General features: G+C 45.9%; 1 protein-coding gene across 1 annotated transcript in view; it reads left to right on the top strand.

Moving 5' to 3' along the window:
* The window catches only part of LMF1 (lipase maturation factor 1), a 705094-nt gene that overhangs the window by 666334 nt on the left and 15667 nt on the right, over nt 1-23093 (top strand). The window lies entirely within an intron of this gene.

The following is a 23093-nucleotide window of genomic DNA, read 5'->3' as shown; positions in this document are numbered from 1 at the left end:
AGCCGAGTGAAATTTAAAGCTCTCTGCATAATGCACCATATTAAAACTGGTAAAGCCCCGAAATACGTGTCCTCTTTAGTACAGCACTATGTCCCTTCCCGCACTCTGAGATCCTCCACGCAAAACAAGTTTCAGACCCCTCGTTTCAACAAAGCCAAAATGGGCGGTCGCTCGTTTGCGCTACTTGCACCCTCCCTATGGAATTCCATGCCTCAATCCCTTCGATCTGAAATTTGCTACCTGAAATTCCATAAAGGAATTTAAACCTGGCTTTTTAATTCTTAAAATGCGTGCTCATTCCTTCTCAACTTAGCTCACCTTTTGTTTGCCTTTAGCGCCGGGAAACCTCCGGGTAGCTGTGCGCTCAATAAATGCAATTATAATAATATAATAATAATAATAATAATAATAATAATAATAATAATAATAATAATAATAATGTAGCTTTTATCACTATCATTCCGAGTTTGTTTATGAATACTGGCGACGTCGGGTGTACGGGAGTGGGTTGATCCAAGCTTGTTTGTATCTGTAAAACTTGGTTTTATCAGCATTGTCTTAGCAAGAGCCGCCCCAACCCCTGCCCATTACCATATCCTCTTTATCTTTAAAACTAGATGTTTTTGTGGGCCTCGAAAAACATTTTTTCCTGGCACTAGGACTTTCTTAGGCTATTTCCTTCCAAGAGTCTTTGAACTGAAGGCTGTGGTTTCTTCTTCTCCAACAAACATCGAACAACTCGGCTGGATAATTACAAATAAACATATTTGGTTTTTATGACTTCCATCATGAATTTGGTTTCTTTTGAGGCCTTCAATATGAATACATTTAAAAGCCTTAAAATCTGAATGGACTATTTTCAGATCCTCAGTAACAGCATCTACAGGTTTCTTGGCAGCAAAGTAAAAGCGTCTGCTTTGAGTGCTGTGTGCTACTCTAGAACGACAAAAGACCCTCACATTGCCTTCTATCTCTCCCTGCTACAGATTGAGGGTCCATACAAATTTATAATCCATCAATAGTTCCACCCCAACACATATCTAAGCTTATTAACACCAAAACAATAATTTGTTCCTTCTTTGGTGAACTGGGGTATCCTCTGACCGAATATTTCTGACACTTCCTAACTGCTTTTACATTGGAACATGGTGGTATTATTGGACCCCCCCCCCCCCGAGACAAATCAAGGCATGGACCTCTGGGTCATAAACCCCTCATCAGGTAGGAAGTGCACGCCATCCTGCCTTCTTGGTGAGAAACAGCCAGCCTTTCATTGACATGTCCTTCCAATAATCAGAGCAGCATGGGAAAGAATACAGCAACCAATTGAAGACCTAGTAACTCTCAAGTGGCTGAAACATGTCTACGTGAATGTTAATATTCGCCTGTGGCTGTGTTTGGCGTCATATTCATTTGCATTCACACAATGCAGAGTTTATACAACAGTGGCCACTCATCCTCAAGGTAATAAAGTGGCAGGTTGATCACTCCTTCTTTTGAATTACAGTGTACAGAACTACCCTAGTCCAAAATCCCTCGTGTTTCCACTGAACCACAAGCCTTTTCGTACCAATTATAAAGGTTTTTGGTGCAGTTACCTCCTATAAACATCAGTCTGCTCGAAGTAAAGTGTTACGCTCCATTACAGGAGACCGCCTGCTGGAGCGACTACAAGAAGCTCATTTTTAATCAGTCACCTGTTTTTCATTTAAGGTTTATCACACCTTAGGAAAAAAAATATATATGTAGGTACAATTTCTGAGGCTTGTAAAGAAGCCTTCAAACTTTAGAAATTTCATATCGGAGGCATTAACTCACTCTGAAGGTCCCAGGGCAGTCGGAGGTGCCGAGTTTCCATTAGTGGTGTGAGCTCCGCGGAGCGCAGGATGGGGCGCTCGCCCGCAAACCAGTCCTCTTCATAAATGAGGCGTGCTAGCGGGCTTAGCCTGGCGGGATTGGAAAGTAATTAAGTACTAAATCTCCCTTTTTTTCCAAATTGGAGAAACATGGAGGAAAATTAAAAAGTTCTGTGTTTGCACCATGCCACAGTGGCATTACATATGGTCCTGTTTGACCCCGGTGGAGGACTAAACCCTGCCTGAGATTCAGAGGCGTCAACAAGCAGAACTGGCCAACCCCTGGCCCGCCAAAGGAGTCTTCTCACTTAGAACTTGTAACAAACTCCCGAAGCAAACGATAGAGTGGGGGCAGCCATGGAAAAACTGCCAAAAGCAGTCACAGAGGTTTGTGTACAATGGTAATTTGCAGCACCATTCCAAATATGGCCTTATTTAAAGTGTGGGGTGAATATTCCATCACAGGCTGTTTTGCAAGTGCATTATAGTCTTTACCCTGGTGATACAACAGACGGGTCATCTGCCACTTTTTCACAGGGTATCATGTCCGCAACCTCAAAATGAGGCCCAAAGTCTCAAGATCTGCACCTAGCTTGTGTTTCTGAGTGGCAGCTTTTGCATAAAAGTAGCTAGAAGCAAGCACACACCACCTAAAGCCTTCTGACCAAAAATCTGATGAACCCTCAGAATCTAGTGGAGGACGTAGTAAGAGTCTGCAGGGGTTTCACACTTCACTACAGCCACGCTGCTTACACCCATGTGCTGTGTAACTCGGCAATAGCTACGTTTAGCACTGAGGGAAGAGAACATTAAGCCTCAAAACACAAAGGGTATAAAGCAGACGAGCTGGGAGGAAATACCGGGGACATTTTACTCCCTTTTCTTTAACCAAGTCAGAATTTTAAAAGTTGAATTATCCAACTTCTACTTTTGCCAACAGTTGTTTGACCATAAAAAAGAATTCAAATGAGCGTACTCCTGCAGCTTATCATTTCATCTGGTGCCTTATTATGTCCTTGAGCTGTGATCAGAGACTCGGCACTGCTGATCCAAGTGATCTGTTGGGAGAGCCCCATGACTAAAATCTGTTAAATTGGGATAGTCTTCTTGGGTTGTCGCTTTCGTGGACCGCAGCACAAGAGACCAAGACGAGAAAGACTCCATGAATTCGGTGGCACATTGGTACCCTTTGCCTAGAACCCACCTGTGAAGCTCACAAGCTAAACTATTTCCTCTGCCAGATGTCTTGCCAGGTCAGTCAAGTGTTTTGGAGTGTGGGTATTCTTGCACTAAAAATCTCTTCACTTGTCACATGCCAGAGGGTGGATTCAGCTTCTCGCTCTTTTGTCCATGTTAACCTCCACTTGGGATCTGGGATTCAGAAACAGACGACAGCGCATTACTTCCACTTGCTCAGCCATCTTCCGATCATTTTAAGACATTTATTAGGTTTTCATCCCAGGTATTTTTCCAGTTTCATGACCATTGACTTTTGCAACGCGCATCGGTCCCTATGTGTGGCTAATGAGCTGGCAGGCCGCTACGACCCATCTGCGTGACCTTAAGGAAAGGTGTACCTTATGTACTGAATCAATGCAGGGTCTTTTCTAGACACAATGGGGCAGATTTACAAGCCCCCTTGCTACATTTTTACGACACCGTTGCGTCACTTCTGTGACGCAGCGGCGTCCTAAACCAATTGTCACTATGCAACAGATTTACAACGTGACACATCTAGTGAGATGTGTCACGTTGTAAAGCCCTGTGCTACATTATACCTGATTCAGGTATAATGTATGCAGGGTGGGCGTTCCGTTGCAAGGAAGCCCCGTAAAAGTGACGCAGTGAAATCTACAAGATTTCACTGAGTCATTTTTACGTCCCTGCTGCGTCAAAACCTTACACCTGCTTGCAGCAGGCGGAAGGGGTGAAGCAGCACAGCAAGTATAGGCTGACCCTGAGCAGTGCTGGAGTTGCGTTGCGCTTGCAACACGACTTCAGCACTGCGTCACCTATACGCTGATAGATGTGTCACGCATCTGTCTCTCCTTGCGCCAGGGTGCTCCGCATTGTAAATGCAAAAACCACAGTTGATGGACAGAATGCAGAACAATGTCATACATTCACCCCAGTACAGAGATCTGGGCCAAAATCCATCGTTTTTTTGCACTCCACACCACCCCAGTTCAGACATGGCCATATGCAAATCAGTCTGACCCTGTGCCTCAGATGTTGTATATGTGGAGTGTGCTTAACGCTCGTTGGAGACCCGATTTGGCTTGGTCCATTATTACAATGTCACCCGCATATTGTAATATATGCAAATACTTTTTAGCAGGGCCCAGTTTTGGCGGAAGAAGATTGCTGTTCTCTAAAAATGTTCCAAGATCGACTGTGTAAAGATTGAACAAGAGAGGGGCAAGAACGCACCCTTGCTTTAGCCCGTCAGCGACACTGATTCTTGAAGAGACTGTCTTTGGGCTGGTTTTAATTTGCACCCATGTGTTCTTGTGCAGAGAAATGAGTGCTCCCAATCCCCCACTTATTCAGTTTCCTCCACAAGGTATTCCGAGACACTTTGTCAAAAGCCGCGCTGTAGTCAGACGTGAGTCCCATGCACTCCACACCACTGGATTCAAGCAAGCCGGGCTGAAGACAGCTGGAATGCCAGAAACCGATCCTCGGAAGCTTGTTTCCGGTCCAGGGAAGGCATGGCTTGGCAGTTCGGGCTGGACTGTTCCCATGAGGCACAGTGTCAGACTGATTTGCATATGGCCATGTCTGAACTGGGGTGGTGTGGAGTGCAAAAAAAGATGGATTTGGGCCCAGATCTCTGTACTGGGGTGAATGTATGACATTGTTCTGCATTCTGTCCATCACCTGTGGTTTTTGCATTTGTCACCCCGAGTGGAATGGGTATGCTCAGACGTGAGTCCCATGCACTCCACACCACTGGATTCAAGCAAGCCGGGCTGAAGACGGCTGGAATGCCAGAAACCGGACCTCGGAAGCTTGTTTCCGGTCCAGGGAAGGCATGGCTTGGCAGTTCGGGCTGGACTGTTCCCATGAGGCACAGGGTCAGACTGATTTGCATATGGCCATGTCTGAACTGTGGTGGTGTGGAGTGCAAAAAAACGATGGATTTAGGCCCAGATCTCTGTACTGGGGTGAATGTATGACATTGTTCTGCATTCTGTCCATCACCTGTGTTTTTTGCATTGTAAATGCAGCGCATCCATGGTGGCGCAAGGGGTTCCTTACGTCACGCAACATAATTAGCACCTCCCTGCTGATCTGCAGGGATGCGCCAGTTATTGTAAATCTGCCTCCTCTTTTCTTGTGTTGGTGACCATCTGATCTTGAAAACATTACTCTTGTGTGCACCAATGGTATGACTACCCAATGACGTCCTTCATTATAGTTAGCAATTAGTGCGAGACAAAGTCCATGTGAGTTCTGCAGGTTCTACAGATGGATGTTTCTTTCTTATTTACACTCACCGAGGCTGTTTTGACCCGGAGGCTGGGACTCCTGGACCCCTCCTCCCTGATCTCAGCCTGGGGCAGGCTCTAACTGCGCATTAGACATTCTGACGTCTTCTGTGTCTGTCTCTTCTATCACCTTTGAATATTGTCAAATACAGCACACCAGTCTAGGACCTTGGCCCCTTACTAACTGTCCACTAGGTTTACTTTACCACCCATAGCAGGTTTTTTGGCATTTTCCTAGATCATAACAATAGAAGCCTCGTTAACAACACATATGAGAGTTTTTGTTGAGGTGTTTCTCAAATACAAATATAATAATTCATAGAAACATACATTAAAAACAAGCAATAATTGTATTAAAAGATTTCACATTCATTAAATTACATCCGAGTTCTGAAATAGGCATTCACAATGGCAATCTCAATTTTAATGCAACTGTAAAACAGAGTTGTTAGTGCGACTAGTAGAGTTTAGATAAGGAATGTCAAAAGGGAAGGGTATGCCTCGACACATCAGGAGATGTCATTAAGGCAGAGGAAATTGTAAAGTGGATGGATGGTGCCTCAGAATCCAACACTTCATACAAAACTAACTTTAAAAACAGCAGTGTCCAAAGACTAAAGGCGGTAAACCTTACAATTAGTAATCAAACACTGTTGCATAATAAATGTCAACAGATTCCCCAAAATGTTGGATTCTTTTGAGCTTGATTCCAAGGGTTTGTGCTGGGTTTTGGTCAGTTTTTCTCACGAATAAGCAGTCACTGACTTGTTGCATGACTACTACTGACGGAAGGCTGTATGGGGTCAACAGCGATGTTTGCGGGACACCAAAGTAGGGCCTGCATGATTTCCATGGTCCCCAGCACTGAGCAGGTGTGCACTGAGAGGCAGGTAAAAAAAAGAGAAGCAGTGGAGGAGCATCAAAGAGGCAACTGCAAGTGGCCAGAACAAGGACTTTGGAAACTTGAAACTTCTCCCCACAGATGGATCTTTGACTAAGAATAGCCTCAGAGAGGTGGTCCCTCGAAACCTGGGCGAATGTAGTGTTTGCCTTATAAATGCAATTCTTCAATGGTGTCTAAGATAGCAAAGCTAATAACCTTCGTGGTAACTACTTGGTTAGCATAAATCTTGGCAGTCACCCCTCAGTAGGTCACTAATCTGTCTTTTCTTTAAACAATCAAAAGCAGAACACAGTGCTCTTACCAATAAAAATACATTCCTTTAACTTGTCTGGCTTGGGCAGGAGTTCTCTGTACGCGTCAAAACCCTAAAACAACATCCAGAGAAAAGCTGAAGCAAACGGAATATCTTAGACGTTCTTGCGCTGGGGATGAGGAAGCGGGCAGTAGGTAGGGCCAATATTAATACACACAGTGCAGGGAGCAGCTGTTGAGAAGATCAGCAGAGTGTTTGAGCAGATGCTGACAGATGTTGCAATAGATGGCCTACTAAGCTTCCCATCCATGGCCTACCAAGCTTTTGGTCTGAGGTGAGTGCTTGGGGGGAGCAGCCAGAGCTCATCTGTAGAGCACCACCTCAGCCTAGGTCTGCTGCCTTGTGAATGCAAGCGGAACTATTTTGTGAACTGCCTTTATCACTTCTCATTCGTTATTGGCAAAAAAACTGACAGCCTGGCAGGGAAAACGAGCAATGTCTAAATGAGAGTTCAGAAAAAAATATCATGTCTTTAGGCAGCAAGTGCCATCGCGAAGGGTTCTTCGACCAAGGATGACTCCACCCTTGTCTTTTCTGTTTGTCTAATAGTCCATACTAATTGGACATTCCCTGTGTGACATTATGTGAAAATCTATACCCATTTATGTGAATTACCAACAGAACCATAAGTATAATTTTTTTCTTTAGAGGAAATGTTGAAGGAAAGGACAAGATGTGTCCTACACAGATACAAGTGGAGCGGGTGAGAAGGTGGTTCAGTAGCCCTCTACCCTGTGAAAAAAGAGCAATTGTTATAAAAACATGATACTAATAATGTGGTACTGGCTCCTAGGTAATGGGGTAGAGGGAATGGGTTTCTTTATTTTCACATAGGTACTTCCTATGTCTTATGATAGGCCAGAGCTTTGACATGTATCAGCAGGTGGCCCCGCTCAGGAGTTCACACTGGACAGGTGGATTGTGAGCTATCTAGCTCTGCACACTGGATATGCCCTGAAGGCTTCCAAAACCCGAATCATGGTGTTGGGCCACCTTCATGCGTGCCTCATTTTGTGACAAGTCTCACGTGTAAAGCTCATTGTCCCTTTCCCAAGTTGAGCAGTGCTGTGCTCCTGGAAACCATTTCTGGGCAAGGGAACTGTGTAGGAGGCTGAGAGCTGCCCAGAGCCTCATACTCATCCTGTATTTAAAAGATGTTGGAAAAAGACACATTGATGTGGACTGTGGTTATAAAGAAAAAGAATAGGGTTTGAGCTTCCATCTGCCAACGCAAAGCCCCCTACGTTTCTGTAGGGTTCCCCACCCACACATATGGGTGCTTGCTCCCCCGTTTCAGAAGGAGGAAGCTTCAAGCCCGCTGTGTGACTCTCAGCGACACAGAGCATCGGTGTACATCTCCTACGAGTGTAGTCAGCACCTCAGGATTGAGTCCTGATGCTCTTGAGGATGCACTTATCACCTGGTGGTTGTTGGCAAAATGAGTTGTGAGAATATGTAGCGGGAAATTGTGCAAATTTGAGCAGTTTACCCTTGTGACTTTGGTCAAACCATCTTAGGTTTTACATTCTATTTTGTGGTGTAGACACAAAATGTACACCCTGCAGCTGCTGATGCAGTGTTCAAAATGTTCCTGTTGGCACCTCCCACAGCCAGTCCATGCCCTGTATTTAGACTCTAGCAGAAAGATTTTGCAAATTGCATCAGCAGCAACTAATCAAGGGGGTCTACCACAAATCAGGAGGTAGTGGAAGTGATATCATGCTTCCTTTGTCCCAAATGACATATCAGGTCTGACCATTTTGCCCCCCCACTCATAGCTGTCAAGTGGCTTCATATTATTTGTTATTCCTTAAATCAAGCCTGGCTATTTAGCCCACAGCCCTTTCCCTTCTGGGACCCGTAGTTCTGTTTTTAACTATGAAAGTATGTGCTTAGAAATCTCATCGGTGACTAAGTAGCCAGGATTTATAGAATGTGTCACACATGACAAGGAGCCCCTTGGTACAGTGGCGGCTGGCACAGATGGGGGGTGGGAGGGCGGGGAGCAGGAGAGGGGCTGCATCTTGCCACTCTCTCCACCATCGTTTCCAGAGCAGGAACAGAGCACCCAGGGAGCACACAGGCTCCCCTAAGCCAAAAACAATGTTGCAGTGCAGCGTTGTGATTGGTCTGAGCGCTGTGGTCCGGTGCTCAGTCAAGAACTGGGGACCTGGGCATGTTCTCCACCCAGGCTGTAATACAGCCTGCGTTGAGAACATGCAAAGTGCGTATGGCAGGTTGGCAGACCCTAGACGCCCAGCCAAACATTCATGCGCACGTTGGTAATGCAAACCACTCCTCCCCTCCCCTGCTCTGTCAGCAGAGCGGCCCCGCCTGCAAAGGTGCCTCAACAAGGAAAAAATATGAAATGATAATAACTTAGAGCTATTATCATTTTATTTTTCCTTTATTTATACTGCTTAAAAGCAATGGGGTGACGCTGCTCCACCTTAGCGGAGGAATCGCCACTGCCTTGGTAGCTATGGTTCCAACCCTACACAGTTTCTTATTTTTTGTGATATGTTCTGTAGAAAGGGCAAGGAGTGAAACTGCCCAATGTAAGTAGACCTTTTAGAATCCTGTTTTTTTAATCACTGCCTTGATCCCCAAGCTCAGGGGTGGCACTAACCAGGCCAGATGTAGGGAAGGCCAAACCAAGACTAGCTGCGTCTCCTAAATGATGTCAATGCAAGTGGTTTCATTAAGCACAGTGTGTATGTCCTGCAGTTTTGCACATGCATTTTGTAAAGCAAATTTTGGGGAAAATGCCCTTTTCTTCTAGTGGACAAAATACCATCCACTCAGACGGCTTGTGTTATGTCTTCTGTTATGGACCTGTGAGGGTTGCTTACCTCCAGAGAGGGTTAATACTGCCAGGGAGCTAAACAGCAGGGCAATAGCCATCCCGCTGTGCCTCTGCGTGGTTAGGGGGTGGAGGCCTAATTGCCGGACATACCTGAGGAAGGTGTCTTCTTGCAACTGGGAATGGGGGCCGCATCCCCTCGGGTTCATTTTGCTACACCAGAGCAGTGAGGCCAGTAGAGAGGGGCCTCCTAAGGTGGTGCACTTGCAAAGTGGCACTTTCATGCCCGCCCCAAGTGAGAGGGCTAACTACGGGGCCCCGGGCAGCTGCCCACTCTGGCCATGCTTTTCTACCCCCTCCATGGTCCGTGCTGCACTCTCTACCATGCCTGTGAGCTTCCCCCCCCACACCCACTGCTCTCTTGTCTGTCAACTTTTCCTCCTCCAGTCCACTGTGCTCGCTTCATGTTAGTATACATTCCTCCCTGCTCCGTCCTTATTGCCTCCCCTCCGCCGTGCTTCGGTTTTGCTTCTCATGCTGTCATGTTGCTCCCCCGTGATTCCATACACCCTACCCATCCTATTGGTGTTTCTAACCCATGCTTCTCCATTTGCACTTGACTCCCAGAGAAGCGGAGAATATTTGAATCTGCTTCACCAGGGAGCAAATTACCTATATGATTTTTGGATCAACTTCATCATCAAGGAACAGATACTACAGCCCTCCTTCTAAAGCAGAGCGGTGGAGCCGAACCTACCATCATGGCCTGGGGAGTCAATGTGGCGAACGTCAGGCCCTCTGCTTTCTTTCACTGAAATGGACGATGTTGTAAGTAAGTCAGGTAGACAGCAGGACACGTCTTCAGGTTACAAGATAGATTTATTAAGATAGCACAGCAGAACAGTACACCTCGCTAGCTGACCAGACCATCAACTGACAAGACTGGAACTTTCACATAAAAGTTAGAACACTCACAGGTACTTTGGGAGGCTGGGAAGGTGGGAGCACAAAGGAAGGCCTACTGACACCAAGTAGCCATATTTAACGCCTTAACCACAGCGGTTTTTCCGCCGCGGTGCGGGCGTTCTGAAGAGTGGGTGGGGCTGCGTCGGCCAATGGCCAAAGGCAGCACTAGGGAGGTAGTGCCGGCCGACGGCAGCACGCAAGGGGTTAAGGAAGCACAAACATACAACAGACAACTCCCCTGTTTGACTTGTAGCGTGCGCTGTGCTCCTGCCCTCCCAGAGACTCTGCAGAGTGAGTGCCGCAGAGGTGCAAAATGGTTGCTTCTTCTTTCTGCCCCACCAGTTTTAGATTTAACTCTGTAGTTTTACAACTAAATTTTTCGTTCTCGCCTATGAGACATCTTTTAGCTGTCTGTAGGCGAAAGCGTATTGTTGACTGCAGTGCATTGAGTGGGAACAAAAAAGGAGGGGTGGGAGCAGGATCGCTAAAAGACACATGTTGTAAGGAATTAAGGGTGTGGCTTAATACATGTGAATTGTAATCCTGTGCCTGACCATCATTTAGGTTCCTCTTTGTGAGTTTTCTGCTATTGCATCCAGACATATCACACAATAACAAACATGCCTAAAACCAGCCAGAACTTTTTGCTTTGTGCGTGCATATTAGCAGTTTGATATAAATCTGTAACAACATTGATTTTGTTGTAGATAATTAGAATTAATCATTACAAATGGAAGATAGGTGACAGACACTTTTTGCGCACCGGAGAGAGGCCAAGGATTGGATGAGCATGTAATCTACACAGCCTCCAGAGTTCTCAGTAGTCCCCCCATTATGAACACCCTCTTTCAACCAGAAATCACCCAGATACCTCAATGCAACCCAGCTCACATGTACCATACAAGCATTGGAATAATTAAAAAGTTCAACCTTTTACAGCCAAGACCTGTTCTTGGCTTTGTCAATACTTACTTAAGTCAATTACAATTATAATACAAATGTACACTAAAGCAATGAGACTGTAGAACGTTAAAAAATGCCGTCTTTACTTACTTATATGGCTGTATATATAGTAATATACTACTAAGACCTTTGGCAAAGTCAATAGGTTCCAAAGCAAGACCTATTGGCTTTGACAATGAGTGTTTAATCACTTATCGTAAGGAGACAGTCAGTGAATGAATCAGTATTAGAACATTGGAATGTTGGGAGCTCCATTGAAAACAATGGAGTACTCCGGGCTTATAATGGCTGGTATAAGCCTGGAGCTCCAGCATTCCAATGTTTTTTTGTTCACAGCTCCGGCTGTGAACAAAGGCTTCAGGGAACCTGAGGGGATTCCAATCCCCTCACGCTCCCAAAAGGCTTTGTTTTTTTTGTTAGAACATTCTGTCCTCTAGTGACAGAATGTTTTAACCTCTTGGCTGCTAATGACAAGGGTAACTCGTCATGCACTTTTGATTGATTTCAATGGAAATTAGATGAGAAGTAAAATATTGCCTTAGCAGCCAAGAGGTTAATAGCCTTATAGCCCTTCGTAGATGGGCTATACCGCTATTAAAGTCCCTCTCCCTTGTTAAAGGCCCTCGCATTCGGCTCGGGGCCTTTAACGCTGGAGAGGGCCTTTAATAGCCGTATAGCCCTCTACGGCGGGCTATAAGGCTATAATATAACATGCTTCCTCTCTGGTAGAGGGAGTCAAAGGGAATGGACTGTTAATAAACCAAGCGCTTTGTCCCAGGCCAGATTCATTTATATCTCTTGATAAGAAGCTAGTACAAAGCAAACACAAGCTTGGCGACGAGGGTTTATAGCTTCAAATGTCCCGAGCTGCTTTGCGGCCAAGAAGCCTTTGATTTACAATTAAGCAAGGGAGCTTGTAAAGAAATCTAGAAGAAATAAAGGGGCAGGGGGAGGGAAACAAACCCTCTCAAGTCTTGGCTCATTCTCCTCCCCAGTCAGATCATTAATTCTGTCCAAAAAAATGCGGTTCCTGTTTTTCCCTCCAAAAAAAGTCTCAGCTGTTACCAGGAGACAGCTGCCCCCCTCTGGAACTAATTACAGCTGCCCGAGAGCTTTGGGCCTCGCTCGCAACCACTCCAATATTGTTGTTAATTTTTAACACATACAGTTGGGAGATGTCATAATAGGCTGATATACGATCGAATCTTCAGCGTGCTGCAGCCCAGCTGCTACCGGGCATCTGGCAGCAGGACGACTTGTGGAACATTGGTCGAAGAATGCTGGGTTCGAGCTTTTAAAAGGAGGAAGGGAGGGCGTGTGCCCCTCCTCCTCTTCTCACATTACTGCTAAGGAGTACAATGTCACGTGACACCTTACAACACCACTGCCTCGTGCGGTCAAGAACAGTTTGCATTCTGGGGCTTGTAGTTTCACGTAGAACATTGTAAGTATGGATTTCACAGCCTCTGTATGTGAAGCTATTTTTCCAAAAAAGCCAGGAGTGACTGAAGATATCAACTATACTGCTGGCCAATGAAATTATGCGATTTTGCAGCCACAGCGTTTTCCGCATAAATATCGATTTGCCGCATATTCGTCCATTTGCTGCATAATCTGCAGATTTTAGGGGAAAAAAAGTTACTGGCTCGAACGAATCACAAGTTACTATAAAGGCAGCAGCATTTGTTGTCACTCAGTGACAGGCCCTTTGCAAACAAGTTGACTAGTCCACTATCTGTCACCTATTGTGCATTTGTGTATTAAACTGGTACTAGTAAGGTTAAATCTGTGCTCAGATAGTGTTAACCTGTGTAAAAATGACAATATAAGAAAGTAATACTATCATAAAATGTGTCCGATTACGACGCACAATTTGTCCGATTACGACGCACAATTTGCCTTTCCTTGCCACATAATTTAGTCAACCCTGCAGCATAATTTGGTCCGCCCCTGCTGCGTAATTCCAGTGGCCCTGGATATAACACTGTAGATCTATTAGGTAGCTATGGCCTCTCCAATGCCCACATGCATCATTGAGAATTGCATTCGCAAATGGTGCGAATCGCAATTTTCGTCCGTTTGCGAATGCAATTTTCAAATTTGGGATGCATCATGCTTTTCGCAATTTTAGGAATCGCAATCATGTTGCGATTTCTAAAATTGCGATTGCCTTAAAGAAATCGCAATTTGAGGTTTCTTAAATGCAATGCATGAACATTTTTAATTTGCGAATTCGCAAATAGGAAGGGGTAAATTAGCATGAAGTTGACCTTCATGCTAATTTACCGAAAACTTTCAAATATGCACAAATTGCATTTTTGAAAGTTTTAATTTACACACACACATGCCCTTGGGGCATGTGTGTGTGTGTAAATTGCATTTAAAGTTACATTTCAGGGGTGCAGGGAGGGGTCTTTGGACCCCCCTCCCCCCCCGCACCATTGAAATTGCATTCACATTTTGCGAATTGCAATTCGAAATTCGCAAAATGTCAATGCCTTCCCATTCATTCCTATGGGCCTTTTGGCCCATAGGAATCAATGGGAAGGGTTTTCCTTAATTGCGATTCGCAAATTGTGAATCGCAATTAAGGAAAAATAAGGAATCGCAAATAAAAATGCGAATTTTTCATGCAAAGGTATTTGCGATTTCTAAATTGCGATTCCTTAATTTTCGCAATTTAGGAATCGCAAATACCAACAATGATGCAAGTGGCCGCAAATGTTGCCCAGCTCAGACTACAGGTTCGTCCTCTCTTCCTTCCCCCAACTTCACAACTGCCCCAGGTCCCGAGGAAGGTGACGTTTATGTACCCCGGTAACACTAGCTCTCTGGGGTTACCCCTCGTCAAGCGCGAATAGCTCATCTAGCTCTGGTTCTGTCTTCTGCTATTTGTAGTATTACATGTGTGAAGGAAAATGAAACTACAAGTGCCAGATGTGCCCACCCAGTACAAGCCTGAACCACAGACAGTGGGCAGATGTGCAAGCTTCACTCTCACAGGGGATGATGTGCAAGCTTCACTCTCACAGGGGATTGAGGGAGGCCCTTGTTCTCGGTTGTGCAGGCAAGAGGTGGCTGAAGCATGATTTGTCCAGAAGGCTTCCGGACAAGATGGTGGCCAGGTCTCAAGGATGTACAAGAGGCAACTGGGTGAGACCTTTAGTGGGCATTGACCAAGAGACACAGGAGGGGCATTCAAGGAGGTGCATTTGGCACTGGTAAGGAAGTAAGGGGCGTGCACAATAAGGCTTAACATGGCACAGGCAACGAGGCACTGGGGGCACAAGGCCAAGAGGTTGAGGGTCGTGGTAGGAAGCCGCAGGAGGGAAACAGGCATAGCGGACAGTCAGGCAAGGAGGGCTTGGAAGAAATTAGGAATGAGATATCTCTGCGCTTATGCTTCTACTGGTTAGACTCAATCAGAGTTATATGCTGTTTAGCAGAAAGGTTTTACCTAAGGCAGGGTAAAAAGATAGGTTTTTAGGTTTTTCCTGAAGGATTCAAGACTGGTAGTTTGTTTCAGCATAGGGGGAAGGGAGTTCCAAAGGACAGGGCCTTTATAAGAAAGAGCCCGACCTCCCTGTCTAGCTCTTCTAAACCTTGGAACCTGAAGCAATTGGTGGCTACTGGAGCGTAAAGTACGTCCAGGGGTGTATGGAACAAATTTTTCCTTTAAGTATTTGGGTCCAGTACCAAACAGGCATTTGTGAATAGTACAACATATCTTAAATTTAACACGCTGCTTTACCAGTAACCAATGGAGTTGGTGCAGAAGGGGACGAGAGGGAGTTCTGGGAGAGGCATTAAGAACTAGCCTCGCTGCAGTGTTTTGGACCACTTGTAGTTTTTTCAGTAGTTCCTCATTGGCCGAGATGTACAGGCCATTACAGTAGTCCATCCTTCTTATTATTAAAGTCTGGACAAGCGTTTTCCTGTGGTTGTCGGGCTTCAGTACTGTATATATGTGTGTAGTATTTGTATAGTGTGCACCTAGCCGAAATGGCAGCAGAGCGCTTTATAGGGTGAAAGACAAGCGTATAGTCAACGCATGATAGGAGAAGTAGCTAGTAATTGGATTGTTACAGTACTGTGATGTAGTGCTCTTTGAAGAGGTGTGTCTTCAGCTCTTTCCTAAACTGGAGCAGTGTTCGGGCAGTCCTCATGGGTTCCTGGATGTTGTCTCAGATCCTGGTGCAAGCACAATCTTAGCCTGAGCAACAGACACATGCCCTGCTCGCGGAGGGCTATGTAAGCGCTTAGTTGAATCTATGCATGCTGTACGCGCAAAGTTGGATCTACGCATGCTATATAAGGCCTGATTAAAGAGTGAGAGATGACTAGCCGACCTAGCTTGGCAGCAGGAGGTACTTAGGGAAAAAAAATCTCCATTTTATGAAATGGATACAAACATAACCGCATAATGGAAATACATATGGTTAAGAAAGGAAATTGTAATCACATCTCAGCTCCTAGTCCAGTTATCGGAAGCCGCAGCCTCAGGCCTCCCCAAAAGCATGTAAACCTAGATGCTTAGCAACGCCGTAATTATTAACAGGAAATTTTCTGCTCCTGCAAAGTTAAACACTGTGGGAGTCACACTCCAGCCCCCGGTAGGCCCGGGCAGCCGAGGAATCTCTGCATAGAATTAAACAAGCATTTGCAATGCAATAGGTCTCGCATTATTTAAGTTTGAGCTATTAGCATTGTAAATGGCAATTGTTTTTTGCTTTGTGCTATAGTTATTTTTTTACATAAAAAGCTATATATAAAATATGTTTTATTAAAGTTATTTATGCAGTATCTAAATTTTGTTTGCATAAAAGAGTACAATAATATCTTAGTAAAAAAGTCAAATATTTTAATGGTAATTCACCAAATGTTCATTTATGTGTTGGTTTTGAAAATAGCTAAATTAATAGCTTTGTCATTTACAATGCCAATAGTTATAACTTTCGCAAATGTGACACCTATAGCATTTGTAATGCAACATTTGTATTTACGTGACTTAGATGTATTGATATTACAAATAACAATGGCTTTTAATTTTTTTTAATACTTAATAAAAGTGATTGTAATTTATAATGGCAATAGCTTAAACTTTTGTAAATAACTTTTGTGAAGATTATGTTCAGTGTATTTTATTGTAACGAAATCCAAGAACAGAAGTGAAATATTAACATCTTTTTGTGACATTTGTAATAAAGCTTGAAACATTGAGAGAACATATTTGTGCTGTGGTGGTGCTGAGTGATGCTGTGGTGCTGCTGAATGGGGCTGTGGTGGTGCTGAATGGGGCTGTGGTGATGCTGAGTGATGCTGTGGTGGTGCTGAGTGGTGCTATGGTGGTGCTGTGGTGGTGCTGTGGTGGTGCTGAGTGATGCTGTGGTGGTGCTGAGTGGTGCTGTGGTGGTTCTGAGTGGTGCTGTGGTGGTTCTGAGTGATAATGTGGTGGTGCTGAGTGACTGTACTCACTGTCACTCTGCACTCACTGTCACTCTGCACTCACTGTCACTCTGCACGCACTCTGCACTCACTGTCACTCTGCACGCACTCTGCACTCACTGTCACTGCACGCACTCTGCACTCACTGTCACTCTGCACTCACTGTCACTCTGCACGCACTCTGCACTCTGCACGCACTCTGCACTCACTGTTTATGCACGCACTCTGCACTCACTGTCACTCTGCACTCACTGTCACTCTGCACTCACTGTCACTCTGCACTCACTGTCACTCTGCACTCACTGTCACTCTGCACTCACTGTCACTCCGCACTCACTGTCACTCCGCACTCACTGTCACTCTGCACTCACTCTGCACTCACTCTGCACTCACTGTCACTCTGCACTCACTGTCACTCTGCACTCACTGTCACTCCGCACTCACTGTCACTCCGCACTCACTGTCACTCTGCACTCACTCTGCACTCACTGTCACTCTGCACGCACTCTGCACTCACTGTCACTCTGCACGCACTCTGCACTCACTGTCACTCTGCACACACTCTGCACTCACTGTCACTCTGCACGCACTCTGCACTCACTGTCACTCTGCACTCACTGTCACTCTGCACGCACTGTCACTCTGCACGCACTGTCACTCCGCACTCACTGTCACTCTGCACGCACTCTGCACTAACTGTCACTCTGCACGCACTGTCACTCCGCACTCACTGTCACTCTGCACGCACTCTGCACTCACTGTCACTCTGCACGCACTCTGCACTCACTGTCACTCTGCACTCACTGTCACTCTGCACTCACTGTCACTCTGCACTCACTGTCACTCTGCACGCACTGTCACTCTGCACTCACTGTCACTCTGCACTCACTGTCACTCTGCACGCACTCTGCACTCACTGTCACTCTGCACGCACTCTGCACTCACTGTCACTCTGCACGCACTCTGCACTCACTGTCACTCTGCACGCACTCTGCACTCACTGTTTCTGCACGCACTCTGCACTCACTGTCACTCTGCACTCACTGTCACTCTGCACTCACTGTCACTCTGCACTCACTGTCACTCTGCACTCACCCTGCACTCACTGTCACTCTGCACGCACCCTGCACTCACTGTCACTCTGCACGCACTCTGCACTCACTGTTTCTGCACGCACTCTGCACTCACTGTCACTCTGCACTCACTGTCACTCTGCACTCACTGTCACTCTGCACTCACTGTCACTCTGCACTCACTGTCACTGCACTCACTCTGCACTCACTGTCACTCTGCACTCACTCTGCATTCACTGTCACTCTGCACGCACTCTGCACTCACCCTGCACTCACTGTCACTCTGCACGCACTCTGCACTCACTGTCACTCTGCACGCACTCTGCACTCACTGTTTCTGAACGCACTCTGCACTCACTGTCACTCTGCACTCACTGTCACTCTGCACTCACTGTCACTCTGCACTCACTGTCACTCTGCACTCACTGTCACTCTGCACGCACTCTGCACTCTGCACACACTCTGCACTCACTGTTTCTGCACGCACTCTGCACTCACTGTCACTCTGCACTCACTGTCACTCTGCACTCACTGTCACTCTGCACTCACTGTCACTCCGCACTCACTGTCACTCCGCACTCACTGTCACTCTGCACTCACTCTGCACTCACTCTGCACTCACTGTTACTCTGCACGCACTCTGCACTCACTGTCACTCTGCACGCACTCTGCACTCACACATGCAACAGTAATGTAAAGCTCTCAATGGACCTTAATCGGAGCGCGTTTCTGATTTAAAAGGCTGGCATGAAATAAATTAAGCGCATGTAAATTAGAAAGGAAAAAAAAACGAAAAAGCTATTAATATTGGGATAGAGTTTACGACATGCAGAAACCACACAGATTAAAGATGCAATCTGGCTGGGGACAAATGCCCACAGGCAAGACAGCAAACTAGAGAGCGCTAGAGTAAGAGTCTTCAAGGAACAAGAGCGGACGCACCGTAATCTCTTGGTGCTCACAGCTGCTTGGAAACTGTAATCAACGAACACGGGGAAATTCTCCGCATCACTGCCTGTAATTCTCTCCCAGCCTTCCACCAGCCCATCCTCTATGCACGTATGCTCATGTTACGCTTAATAAAATATTGACCTTCTATTCAATAAAAAGTGGTGCTATGTCCTTTATACAGCCACTCCATGTAGGCTCTGCGTCCCCACGCTCCAAGAGAAGCAAGGCACAAAATGTGCACTGCATTCAGAAATAATTTTTTTTTAAACATGCCCTAGCTGCGTAGTTGAGGTTCATTTCCGTCATAATGAAAACAAAAAACCCAACATGAAGATAAATCCTTCAGAAAGAATAACCTTAGCAATTGTGTGCAAATGGTGTGTGATAATTAATAGGAAATGTAATATAATATTAGGAGTGTGCGATATTTGCGTAAATTCTTTTGCAAAAAATACATGGAATTCTTCAATAAGTACACGAAATAACAAAAAAACATCGGTCCAGCATTTGGCAGCTGTTTTGCCATGTACATCCTCGCATTCATTCTTGGATACAAGGACATATTTTGCACTAAGAAAAAGTCGCAAAATCACGCGTGCACGAACAGCATCTGCACACGTTCTCTTTGCAAACCTTGTTTCCTGTGTTTATGCCATGGGATATTGACCCGAACAGAAGCTTCTTTACTTGATCTGGTCACGGTGTAATCACGTAATTGCCATGATTTCATCACAAATGTAAAGCAAATGCCAGAAATTAACTGAGATTACACTGTGTAACAGAAATTTCACCAGGACATACATAAAACCACAGAATTAGCGATAGCATCATAAGCGTGTCCTTTCACTGCAATTGCTTAATCCTCTGCATGTACACGGAAATCATTTGTCAAATATCAGGAAATGTAATCAAATAATGGAACAAAACAATTAAATGGAAAGGATAGCAAGGGTTATGAAAACATGTTCTTTGCTCACATAGATTGATTATGCACTCAGCTGTCTGTTGTACGTGCACCACAATATGCTTACAACGTGTGCAGTCTCCGAAGCTGTACGTCGTTACCGAAAGCACAGTGACAGTCCAGTATGCAAATAAACACAGTGCTAGGTGCTTGTGTGCTGACAAAATGGCCGTCTCTTCATCGCGGGCGCACTCTGGAAGTCAGGCAGCCTTTGTTTGGACGTGGGCGGGGCTCGTCAAAGAAACAGGAAGTAACTGCCGAGGAGGACGTCCGAAACATGCAGGCTTCACGCTGAAGTCCCGGGGCGCTTCAGAGAGACCGGGCGAAAGAGCGAGGGCAGACTGCATGGTAACAGAGGCAACACGGGGCTCCCGAGTGGTGAGGAGACCCCTGCGGCGTGCCAAAAGACGGCCCAGGAACCTGCACACCGAGCCGGTAAGTGAGAGCTTGCAGGCGGGGCGGGGCGGGGGGATTGTCTGTGCGTGTACTCTCGTGTGTGGGCGGCGGCGGCTGGGGGGGCGGGGGCGGCGGCGGCTGGGGGGCGGCGGCGGCGGCGGGCGGGGGGGGGGGCCGCCTGGGGAGGTGTAGTGTGTGTCTGTATGTGTGCGCTAGTGTCTGCCTGCGTGTGCATGTGTTGTGAACAGCCTGCTCTGTGTGTGTGTGTGTAGGTGCGGCGGCGGCGGCGAAGGGGGGGGGAGGGAGGAGGTGTGGCTGTGACTGTGATGTGCGCGGCTGTGATGTGCGCATGCGTGAATGTTGACGCGCGTGCACGCAGCTCAATCCACGCTCGTCACAGTTTTGTGTCCCTCATTCCCCGGTGTCAGGCAGCTATAAGTCTCCGACCCTGGACGCATCCTTCGGATGCGAATTCCAGGGCGAGACCTAAACAGCAGCTGGGGATACTTTTACAGTTATCAAAAACAGGCTTCCCCAGGCTGCATAATGCGGGCTCCATTTCAGGATTATGGACCTTGTTGTTGCATATTTCATATTTGTGAGATGCTTATCCAGAGGGGCGCTCTCTGGAGGGCTGCCTAGGAAGAGCGGCCGGGCCTGATAGCCCCCAGATTAGGCCATTTGGGCTTTTGCGGTGGCAGGAGACGGGGTTTGGAAATCCTGGACGTGTTTGCTGACGGAATCGTTTATAATGTCTGAGCGCACTCAGAATGTGGTCCCCAAACTGCACCCTCTCGGTGTACATTAAAGGGGAAAGCAATCTTCTGCGGCCAGTGGAAGATCCGGCCTCAGCCTCCATTGAAACAAATGAGGCCGGGACTACTTCAGGCAGAAACTCAACAAAACATGCCTTGGAAGGGCCAGACCCTTCCCAAATAGTGATAGTTTGGGACATAAGCTGCAGGCCTTGGATGGAGGCCCGACAACAGATAATAAAAACCCAGAAAGCCATCCTCAAAGAGGGGAAAGTTCCACCAGATCTGGCACCTCACTTAAGAAGTGCCATCTCACTTAACCCCAGGTCGGCACTTAAAATAGCACATGCTTACTTGCTTTTCCCTTGATTCTGCACCTTAATCCACCAGTACTCTCTTAAATTTCCCTCGATATTCCACTTTAGTTAACAACTACTCTGTCTCTTTCCCCGATCCTGCACTTCAGTTGAAAATACTCCTGCTTTGTACCTCAGAGCCTTGTCTTTAATTAAGTCACTCTATCACTCTACCCTAGATTCTTCACTTTAGCAAGTATTCTGTCGTTTTACTCCTGACATTTCTGTTTAACTAACAAATAGTTTCTTATTTTACCAATATCCTTCACTTCAAGTAGTAAATGATTTCTTGTTTTTCCACAGACGGTTCTCTTTAATTAACAAGTATATTTTGCTTTGCCCAAGACCCTATTCTCCAGTTAAGGTGTACTCTTGCTTGCGCTGGTAAACCGCCTAAATTGGCTTTATGTGCTTTTGTTGCACATATGATTGGTTGCTCTATCTGTACTGTGATGCTGTATTTCCTCATGTTTTACTTGTAGAGTAATATCAAAGTATGTACTAAAAATATAAAAGATGTATTTTACAAAAAAAAACAAGTACTCTTGCTTTGCCTCATACCATTCTCTTTGATTACCAAGTATTCTCTTGCTTTAACACACAGCCTTCTCTTTATTTAAGAAATGCTTCCTTGTTTGATCCCAGTCTGGCCTCTTTAATTAACCAGTTCTCTCTGCTTTACCACATATCCTTTTCTAATTAAAAAGTAGTCTTACACTGCAGCCTACATCGTTTTATTTGGCAAGTAGTTTCTCATTTTCACCAAACCCTCTTTTATTAAAAATTATTGTATGTTTGTTATCCCACATTCTTTAACTTCATTAAAAAGTATTTTCTTACTTTATCTTGGAATCATCTCTTTATTTAGCAAGTATTCTCTGACTTTATGTATGCTTGTAGAACGTGTTTCTTCCTTTGAGCTGTCTACATTGTATTCCATCTCTTCTTCACTGATTTACCTTTCTTTGCCAGCTTGGCTTATCCTCGTGGCCTTTTCAACCCATCTAGCAATGTTTGTGCAGATTCAATCAAGTAATATAAAAGTATTTGTATAGCGCCACACTGTCACCTCTAAGGGTATCTGGGCGCTGACGATGCCATGTCTCCTTCCAAAAGCCAGGTCTTGAGTTTCTTTCTGAAGTCCGCCAGGGAGGGTGCTGTTGAGAGGTAGAGGGGCAGATTGTTCCAGGTCCTGGTGGCAGTGTAGGAGAAGGAGCAGTCCCCACTGCGGCTAAGATGGATGAGGGGTGTGTGTGCGAGGGCGAGCAAGGAGGTTCGCAGGTGTCTTGCAGGAAGGTGGAAGCTTAGTCGATGGTTGTTGTAGAATGGTCCTTGGTTGTTTAGAGTTTTGTATGCATGTATGAGGGTCTTGAACTGGCACCTCTTCTGGATGTGTAGCCAGTGGAGGTTTCTGAGGTGAGGGGTGATGCTGGTCCTTTTGGGGAGATTCAGGATGAGCCTGGCTGTCTGGATCTTTTAAGGAGCTGGGTGGAAATTCTGGCGTAAAGAGCGTTGCCATAGCCAAGGCTGCTGGTGACAAAAGCGTGCATGACAGTCTTTCTAGTGTTGGTTGGGATCCATCTGAAGATTCGGCGGAGCATGCAGACGGTGTGGAAGCTGGAGGAGGCGACTGCGTTGACTTGTTGTTTCATGGTCAGTTGGCTGTCCAGGATGATGCAGAGGTTGCGTGCCTGGTCTATCGATGCAGGTGTTGGTCCGATTTCTGCTGGACACCAGCTGTGGTCCCATGCGGGGGTGTTCTTCCTGAAGATCAGTACTTCTGTTTTGTCCGTATGAGTTTGAGGCACCTGTCTCATTCATTTGGCTACATCGGTCATGGCGTTGCAGAAGTTGGTT

Source organism: Lissotriton vulgaris, chromosome 10 (assembly GCF_964263255.1).
Source record: "Lissotriton vulgaris chromosome 10, aLisVul1.2, whole genome shotgun sequence".
Taxonomy (NCBI): domain Eukaryota; kingdom Metazoa; phylum Chordata; class Amphibia; order Caudata; family Salamandridae; genus Lissotriton; species Lissotriton vulgaris.
The sequence above is the reverse complement of the archived record's forward strand: the minus strand, read 5'-3'. Positions and strand labels throughout refer to the sequence as shown.